Below are 10,518 nucleotides of genomic sequence, written 5' to 3' on the forward strand. Positions count from 1 at the left end.
ATTCTTGTGTTAAGGCTTTTAAAGGTTTTAAGATTTTCGTTTTTCGACAAAAAAAAACTTCTAGGAAAGAGCTGGAATTCTTAGAAGCTTTCAGTCGGTCTTGTCAGGTTATGAGGACTGTTTGGATATAATTTAATAATGAGAAACTATGCATTTCAAAAATTAACATGGACTCTTATAGGAAAACGAGGTTTTTCGTAAATGTAAATTCGGGGGATAATTTTTTCAGTCTGAAAATATCAAAAGGCCCTAACAGGTCGAATTTCGCTTCGAATGAGTCCTCATTCACCCGGATCCGTTGCCAACTGTGGCCTGTAGGCGTGGCTGATAAAAAAATAATTTGATGAACATAAAGTGGCTAAACAGGGAAGGAGTGATCAGATTGAGCTGAAATTTTGAGGATAAGCTCCCAGGCCCTAGGAAAACTTATCTTCTAAATTTCAGCCCGATCGGACAACTTTAAAGGGGGGCTGTGGTGGGAGGGTCGAAACTTCCGGCTCACTTTCCTCTATGAAGATAAAGTCGGAGGGGAATGAAATTTTGTATGTTTCTTAGTTTGAGCTTAGGCTACAAAATGCGATCGCCGCCGTCTCTGTGCAACCGCTAGGACCGGAAATCACTTAACATTGTGGTGGGTCGCCTCTTTAAAGAGGCACAAGTGTGCCTCCTTGAAAAAAAAAATGCAAATTTTATTTTCTATATAGGGACTAAATCTGATGGTGTGATTTTACTAAGATTCCTTGACTTTTAGGGGGTGAAGCGTTGGATAATTTGCCCCCAACCACACATTACAATGCCGGGCGAAGGCATCGAATCAGCCGATCGATACCTGCACAACTCAGACCATTGGTGAGCATGCGAAAAAAGTTATGTTAAGCATCGCTCCTTACTCACGGTTCGTTACCACGAACTGTTTGATTCTAAGCCTATCAATAATTTGATTTATTAGTCTCATGCACATGGTTTTGTTGGATGTTTGCGTTAATTGATGAAGACGGCTTCCTTGATTTCCCCACAAAACAAAGGTGCCTTGTTGTAAAAATAATCAGTATAATCGATACGGCTTATGCTGGATGGACGAAATTTTCTTCTAAAAAAGTAAGGAGAATCAGTTTACTGCAGAGAATCAGCTCGCAGCTCGAAAGACACCTTCGCGACGAGCAACATGGATTCAGACCGAGCCGTTCAAGTGCAGACCTGATATTTACTCTACGGCTACTGACGGAAGAAAGCAGAGAATGGCGCTGCAAAATCTATATGATATTCATTGATTTTGAGAAGGCATTTGACTCAGTAGACCACCAAAGTCTGTGGAAGATCCTACTGTATTACGGAATCCCTCAAAAGATAGTTTCGTGATCGTTGCGTTTTATGAAGATAGCGAGTGCTGTGTAAAGACCCCAGATGGCCAAACTCGTTTCTTCCACATTCTGTCAGGAGTTAAGCAAGGTTGCGTCTTGTCACCGCTACTTTTCGTAATCGTCATTGATTACGTACTGCGAAGTACAAGCACAGACGGAATTCAGCTGAATCCAGAAACACACCTCAATGATGTAGACTTCGCTGACGAAATCGCCGTCCTAGAATCATGCAAGCAAAAACTCCGAGAACTCCTTGACAAAGTGAGGGAGAGAGGTGGACAGGTCGGCCTGAAGATAAATAATGAGAAAACAAAATGCATGGCTACCACAGATTCATCCCTGAGCATCACTTGCGGAAACCAACACATTGAGCAAGTCGTCCATTTCAAATACTTAGGAAGCATAATAAGAAAGCACCGAATCGACCACAAAAGAAGTGCTCATAAGAATCGGCCAAGCCAATGGGGCCTTCAATGGATTACGGATGGTATGGCGGCCCAAAGCTTCTCTATACGGCTAAAGCTACGACTCTTTAATAGCAATGTTATGCTAGTGCTGCTTTATACAGCCGAAACCTGGCACCAGAGCCAGGAATAAGAGAGAAGAATACTTGCTTTCGAAAACACATGTCTCAGAAGAATTCTCAACATCCGTTGGCAGCAGAGAATAACAAACAAATCCATCCGTGACAAGACTGGCCAGCCTCTTGTCACATATATCATAAGAGTCCGCCGATGCAGATACCTTGACCACGTACGGGCAATCTCCGACTACCAAATGCAGAGCTCCATTGGCAGTCATCAGGGGTTGACTCAGAAACACCCTGCGTCGAACATACCAGACAGATCTCCGTAACCTGCACACATCACTCCAACCTCAGTGGGAGGACATACTTGCAGCAGCAAACCTGCGGGAAGATTGGCGGCTCCTTCTTGATGCCCTGGGTGCCTCTGGAGGCACAGGCAGATCCTCTGGAGCCTCTGGAGGTTAAGGTAATTCTCAAGATATCCCTCCAAAATAAAAACTATATGTATCTCTTAATGGAGTAACCAAACATTTATGTCACTTTGCGTGAGACTTACCTTTCCCTCAGACTTACCTTTAGTTGGTAAGCTATTTTAAACCTTTACCGATTTCATTTTATCCAAATAAAAACATTCTTATTATCCTCATCTATTTTTATCAGAATAATCAAGTCCTTAATTTTGACCATTACCGAATGTTCCAAAATACTTGTTACTCAAATTATTCCCATACCTTCTCTTGTAGTTTATCGTCATAGGTTATTTCTAAATGTTCTGGCTGGAGTCCAGTTGTCTTCCAAATATGTACTTACCTTGAAAGTAATCGGGGCATTACTACTGGTGTTACATAATACTTTTTTGAGACTTTATTTATCTTTCAATGATTTTTTTCCTCAAAGAATCATTATATTCTAATTATTTTTGCCCCCGTTATGACTCGAAAGACCATTTACATCCAATGGAACAACACCTTAATCATCTGGACCAGTAGGCTATTTCTAAAATTCTGTATCGAGAAATACTTTGTACATGATAGCTAATTACACGGCAATAAGAATCTCCCGCCAATAAGGCTGAGGAAACGTTATCAATTTGCACAATAGTCTTGCGTGCCAACTTCTGATAACAACACTAATTTTTCCCACATTTGGTTTCTAACAGTTCTATGCCAAAAGTAAAACGCTTAGAGATTCATTGCATGTGTTCTCCTGGTCTTGGCCTTTCGACCACCTGTTTCCGTTGTCATTCGATTGTAACGGATCTTTATTGATATTTTGAAAAAAAGACGTATCATTTTCTGTGATAATTTTTCGCATGCTCTCTTTAAGTTTCTTTTTAAAAAAAAACTCTCTTTAAGTTTTTTTTAAAAAACTCAGAATTTTGTCTTAGGACGCAAAACTTCTAGAGTTTTAGAGTCTGAGCGCATTTTCACTTAGTTTTAATATTCAGTAAACTGCAAATTTATGCTCTGCATAGAGCTTTTGAGCCCTACTCTCGTTAATTTCCGCTTGTTTTGAGTTTGACTCGGTTATTTATTGTATTTTTCTGTTGTTTTGGGTTCCATTTATTTATCGATGCTGATTTGTGGTAGTTTTACGCTTGGTAGATTATTTGATTTTTTTTGCGCTCATTTTGGTTTAATGGACTTCTTTACTTTTCTTTGAAAAACTGGGGTTTTGCCTTAGGACACAAACCTTCTAGAGTTTTAGAGTTTGACCTTGTTTTCACTTTGTTTTAATATTCGGTGAAAAAAAAATTTATGCTCTGGCCCTGGGAAGGGATAGAGCTTTTGAGACATACTCTTGTTAATTTCTGCTTGTTTTTAGTTTGACTCGGTTATTTATTGTAATTTCTGTTTGTTTCAGGTTTTATTTATTTATCGATGCTGATGTGTGGTAGTTTTACGCTTGGTACATTATTTGATTTTTGCTCGTTTTGTCTTAGGACGCAAACCTTCTAGAGCTTTAGAGTCTGACCGTATTTTCACTATGTTTTAATATTCAGTAAACTGTAAATTTATGCTCTGGCCTTGGGAAGGCATTGAGCTTTCGAGCCGTACTCTTGTTAATTTCTGATCGTTTTGAGTTTGACTCGCTTAATTATTGCTATTTCTGTTCGTTTTGGGTTCCATCTATTTACCGATGGTGATTTGTGACAGTTTTACGCTTGGTAGATTATTTTATTTGAATTTTGCTCATTTTGGCTTAATGGAGTTCTTTACTTTTCATTGAAAAACTGGGATTTTGTCTTAGGATACAAAACTTCAAGAGTCTTAGAGTCTGACTGTATTTTCACTTTGTTTTAATATTCAGTAAACTGCAAATTTAAACTTTGGCCTTGGGAAAGCATAGAGCTTTTGAGCCATACACTTATTAATTTCTCCTCGTTTTGAGCTTGATTCGGTTAGTTTTTGTAATTTCTGTTCGTTTTGGGTTCCATTTATTTACCGATGGTGATTCGTGATAGTTTTACGCTTGGTGGATTATTTGATTTGAATTTTTCTCACTTTGGTCTAACGAAGTTCTTTACTTTTCTATGAACAACTCGGATATCGTCTTTGGAAGCAAACCTTCCAGAATTTTAGAGTTTGACCATGGTTTCACCTTGTTTTAATATTCAGTAAACTGCAAATTTATGCTCTGGCATTGGGAAGGCAAAGAAATTTTGACCCCCTACTCTTGTTAATTTCTGCTTGTTTTGAGTTTGACTCGGTTATCTATTGTAATTTCTGTTCGTTATGGGTTCCATTTATTTATCGATGCTGATATGTGGTAGTTTTAAACATGGTAGATTATTTGATTTGATTTTTGCTCAGTTTGGTTTAATCGAGTTCTTTACTTTTCTTTGAAAAGCTGAGATTTCGTCTTAAGACGCAAACTTTCCAGAGTTTTAGCCTTTGACATTGTTTTCAGCTTGTTTTCATATTCAGTAAACTGCAAAGTTATGCTCTGGTCTTTGGAAGGCATAGATTTTTTTAGCCCTACCATGGGCGCCCATAAGCTGAATTCCAGGGGGGGGGGGCAAACTTCGTCTAATTGCTACTTTTAATGATATTTAATAGAAATCTCAGAACAAAAATAAAAAAATAAGGCAGCATCATTCAGCCAGGGGGGGAAAGAGCCCCCCCCCCTGCCCCCCCATATGGGCGCCCATGAGCCCTACTCTTGTTAATTTCTGCTTGTTTTGAGTTTGAATCGGTTATTTATTGTAATTTCTGTTCATTATGGGTTTCATTTATTTATCGATGTTGATATGTGGTGCTTTTACGCATGGTAGAGTATTTGATTTTTGCTCAGCTTGGTTTAATCGAATTCTTTTTTTTTCTTTGAAAAACTGGGATTTCGTCTTGGGACGCAAACCTTCTAGAGTTTTAGAGTTTGACCATGTTTTAATATTCAGTAAACTGCAAATTTATGCTCTGGCCTTGGGAAGGCATAGAGCTTTTGAGCCCTACTCTTGTTAATTTCTGCTTGTTTTGAGTTTGACTCGGTTATTTATTGTAATTTCTTTCGTTTTGGGTTCCATTTATTTATCGTTGCTGATTTGTGGTACTTTTCTGCATGGTAGATTCTTTGATTTGTTTTTTGTTCGTTTTGGTTTAATAGAGTTCTTTACGTTTCTTTGAAAAACTGGGATTTTGTTTTAGGACGCAAACTTTCTAGTTTTAGAGTCTGGCCGTATTTTCACTTTGTTTTAATATTCCGTAAACTGCAAGTTTATGCTCTAGCCTTGGGAAGGCGTGGAGCTTTTCAGCCCTACTCTTGTTAATTTTTACTTGTTTTGAGTTACTGTCGGCTATTTATTGTAATTTCTGTACGTTTTGGGTTCCATTTATATATCTATGTTGATCTGTGGTAGTTTTACGCTTGGTAGATAATTTTATTTTATTTGCTCATTTTTGCTTTAATAGAGTTCTCTACTTTTCTTTGAAAAGCTGGGATTATGTCTTAGGACACAAACCTTCCACAGTTTTAGAGTTTGACCTTGTTTTAATATTCAGTAAACTGCAAATTTATGCTCTAACCTTGGGCAGGCATAGAGCTTTGGGACCATACTCTTATTAATTTCTGCTCGTTTTAAGTTTGACTCGGTTATTTATTGTAATTTCTGTTCGTCTGGGTTCCATTTATTTATCGATGCTGACTTGTGGCAGTTTTACGCTTGACACATTATTTGATTTTTTGCTCATTTTGGCTTAATGGAGTTCTTTACTTTTCTTTTAAAAACTGGGATTTTGTCTTAGGACACAAAACTTCTAGGGTTTTAGAGTTTGACTGCACTTTCGCATTGTTATAATGTCCAGTAAACTGCAAAATTATGCTCTGGCATTGGGAAGGGATAGAGCTTTTGAGTCCTGCTCTTTTTAGTTTCTGCTCGTTTTTAGTTTGGATTAGTTGTTTACACTATTCTTTTTTCGTTTTGGGGCTTCATTTATTTATCAATGGTGATTCGTGGTAGTTTTACACTTGATAGATTATTTGATTTGATTTTTGCTCATTTTGGTTTAATGGAGTTCTTTAATTTTCTTTGAAAAAGTTGGACTTCGTCTTAGGACGCAAATGTTTCCTCAGCCTTATTGGTGGAAGATTCTTATTGCCGTGTAATTGGCTATCATGTAGAAAGCATTTATTTATACAGAATTTTAGAAATAGCCCGCTGGTCCAGATGACTAAGGCGTTGTTCCATTGGATGTAAATGATATTTCGAGTCATAACGGGGGCAAAAAATCTTAGAATATAATTATAATTAGAAAATAAATATATATAATAGATATAATTAGAGTTTTACTTTTGGCATGGAACTGTTAGAAACCAAATGCGGGAAAAACTAGTGTTATTATCAGAAGCTGGCACGCAAGACTATTGTGAAAATCGATAATGTTTCCTCAGTCTTAAGAGTGGGAGATTCCTATTGCCGTGTAATTGGCTATTATGTGGAAAGTATTTCTCTATTCAAAATTTTAGAAATAGCCTGCTGGTCTGGATGATTAAGGCGTTGTTCCATTAGATGTAAATGGCCTTTCGAGTCATATCGGGGGCAAAAATCGTTAGAATATTATGATCCTTTGAGAAAAAAATGCACTGAAAGAAAAAAAAAAAGTATTATATAACACCCTATGTATGTGTCCTCCTCAATTAAAAGCGGGGCATTCCCCCAAGGACTCTGAAGAAACGGTTCACGTGTGAATGCCACATTCATAAACATTCTTCATAACATAAGAATTAAAGAAAAAAAAGTGAAACGCTTTGAAAAAAAAGAAACACATTGAAAAAAAAAACGGCTTGAAAGAAAAAAGACGTTGAACGTCTCGACGAAAAATGAAATCTCGTTCCTTCTAATACTGAAGCAAGATTGCGTCATTCATATTATATAGCAACCGAATGCACGTGCATCTCTTAATCCATGTGCTGTCCATGTATTGAACAGGCGCGCGTAATAACGTCTTGAGGGACTAGTAGCTCCACTTATACAACCCCTATCTGACCATTTAAAAGCAGAGTGGTCCCATTACTGTTAGATTTTGCTCTGCTTCCTTTCCTCTAGTAAACTGGAGAACTTCCTGTTTGTTGTCAATGAGGGCAAGAAATCTGGCACTGATCCTGGCTTCCCTCTTGTGTTGCTGCATTCCAGCAGTACCAGCTTCAGTCAGATGTGTCACTAGCTAAAGTTTTTTTTAGGAGGGGGTAGTGGATTTTACTGACTGATTTAGATTATATTACTATTAGGATTACTTGACAATGTATTTGCAGGAAGTGGAAAACAGTCTTTTGCATTCAAAAACCAGAATGGAAGCTTTCAAGCCATTTCAATAGCCATTACAGTTAGCTCTTTCCTAACAAGTTTTGTGAACGACTATTTATCTCGGAAAAGATTTTTAAACCGGAAAAAATGTCCTGAAACGAAAAAATAACATAGTACTCCTTGAGAAGGTTGTTGGACTAAATCAATATGAAGATTAAACATTATATTTGTGACATTACCTTTTAAGCGGCTGTGTTCGCCTTGGGCCCTTATTCAATAGTCAGAACACATTCTTTTGGTATCACTAAAGGAAATAGGTTTTTTGTTTTTTTCTTATCAAACTTTAACTATTTGTATGATAATTCGCTTTTTTGTTGTCTGTTGCATGAAGTTCTTTTTTCGGATCTTGATAATCGTCTTTCGAAACCGCATGACAATTATCTAAGTATTTTAAATCTTAACTGTATCTCATTCTACATTTTAAAGGCTCTTTTTTTCTAGTTTTGTCTTCAAACGTTTGAAATAAACATTTTCTCGAAGTTTGCTGCAAATTTTACTTGTGTATTCTTTTCTTAGACCATGAAAAGGAAAGTGGGGGGGGGGGCAGGAGGCTCTCCACGTTTGTACTTGTTTTGATGTAAAAAATCGGCATTTAGACTATTCACCATTTTATTTACTTTTTATTGTTTTCTATAGCCCTTAACTTTATTTTCTATTGAGTTTTACTATGTATTGGTAGCTAAACCAGATCACTCAAAGGTTTGCACCTTACAAACACCAGAGGAACTATTGGGTTTTACTGTGTATTGTTTGCTCAACCAGATAACTCAAAGATTTGCACTTATAAATCATAAGATGAATTTTTCCTGAGGAAGGGAGGGGCAAACGATTGATTTTTTTTATTATAGTAGAAAAAATAACCAACTATTGTTTTCTTTTATCTTACTTGTACTTGCAGCAGAACCAGGCATTTCCGCCTCATTCGGCCTCCAGTACTGGTACCGATACTTCAGTATCAAATATAACGTTACCGGTAGAGAATCACCTTTTATTTTTAGTGTCCTTGGTACTTAAAAGGGTACAGATCTTTTTTTGGATGTGATGAAAATAGTTTATTTTGTTGTAATTAAGGCTCAAATATCTAAAATCAATGGATTCCGGGATTTATATTTCGTCGTTTCCAGATGTTGGCGACAAAATATTTATTCAATTTTTTATCTTAATTAGAACAACATATAAAAATGCAGGGAAAATAAAAAAGATTTAAACTGTAAATTTTAATTTTCGTGGTAGCAGATAAAAACTATTCTTTTTTTATATCAGTTGGAGATGAAAGTTTTTTCTCGTTATTTTAGTTTTACTCTTAATTAGATTTCTCACCTGTCAATTGTATGTTTTTGCATTACTCCTGGATTCTCTTATCGGTTCATCTCTTTTGAGCAGTGGTATCAATTTACAAAATTTATGGGGAGGGAGGGGGAGAGAAACTGGTCTTTTTTTAATTAAAGAAACAAAATTTTTTCAATTTTGTTCAACAAAAAAAAAATGCACTTTCAATGAAAATAGCTTACATAAGGTATTTCTTCAAAATCTAGGGGGAGGGCAATCTAGGGGACAGTCCCCCTTCAATTGACGCCAAACTTTTTTAGCCTCATTAATACATGGATTCTTTCATGCAATGTATGTGCGGTCGAGCTCTTATATCCTGAAGGCCATCTCACTCTGTTTAGTACGACATATGCCTGACCATTTTCTTCTTTTCTTCTGGGCAAGCCTTACTTGTGGGTCTGAACTTTTGTAGGGAAATATAAAGGCAATGGGAGGTTTACAAGGGTTGGATCCTCGGCGATTTAACATGGGAAGATAGGAATTGAAAATAAATATCAACATATGTCATACACTGTCTGGAAATTACCTTAAAAAGTAGGAAATTTTAAAGAAAAAAGCATAGTTGGTAAAATTAATTTATAATTCTACAGGATTAAAGCTGAAATTTTTGTTTAAGCAATAGTTAATCTGCATTCAATGTTTTCAAGACTTCGGTCAAGTCAAAATCAGGTCGGCACAAAGTAGGCTAGTTGACTTTTAAGCTGGTAAGTCACCTAGTTGCAATATTCTGCTTTCATTACTTTCCCCTATACTTCGAAGTACTCGAAAATACAAGTAAGTAAGTTTAGGGTGGGCTAAAAAAGGAACAAATCGCCAAATACTAGATGGTATTGGACAATTTTTTTTTTTATTCAACGCTAGCACTAGTTTCCACTCTAGTAAGCTTTAGTCCATTCAGACACATGCGAAAGCCCTCAAAACCGATCGGTACCATGGGTAAACCGATCAGTTCTGGGGCTAGGATTGTTCTAATTTCCCTATAGTACCGATTGGTGTCATATGGCAGAAATAGCAAGCATTTTGAAAGTGAAAAGCAGGTCAACTGTTAAGTATACAAAAGTTCGAGATTTGGTGGTTCTTATCCAGAATCATCAGTTTTTATCTACCACATGTAAAGCTTTGTATAGGCTAAAACTAACACAAAAGAGGAAGAACTTAAGCCTTATTTTGTAAAATTTATGTAAAAATACTATTGGAAATCCACAATATTGATTATAAGCTATATAATATAGTATAAGGAAATCTAGACAAGGATTTGTTGAATTTCATTGAACTTATTCCTTATTCCTAAAATGTTTATAAGTATATCTATTTGAAATTAAATTCTAATATTCAATCTAAACCGAGAAACATTCTACTTTTAACGAGAAAGATACTTAGCAAGAAATACACTTGTCATAGAGACCTGGCGCGCACAAATGCAAGTTATCAGGGCTTTTAAGGAGAAATTTTGTATCTGTCGTTGGAACACTTCCCTTGTCCCAATCACTTTTACTCATCGG

The 10,518-nt window shown here is 36.5% G+C and overlaps 1 long non-coding RNA gene across 1 annotated transcript in view; it reads right to left on the reverse strand.

Moving 5' to 3' along the window:
* Window positions 1-10,518, reverse strand: part of LOC148948521 (uncharacterized) — a 32,325-nt gene that overhangs the window by 3,332 nt on the left and 18,475 nt on the right. The gene's annotated exons all lie outside the window — the stretch shown is intronic.

The sequence above is a fragment of the Artemia sp. Qi Xiang Cuo genome, chromosome 9, assembly GCF_049724085.1.
Source record: "Artemia sp. Qi Xiang Cuo chromosome 9, ASM4972408v1, whole genome shotgun sequence".
NCBI classification, from domain to species: Eukaryota; Metazoa; Arthropoda; class Branchiopoda; order Anostraca; family Artemiidae; genus Artemia; species Artemia sp. Qi Xiang Cuo.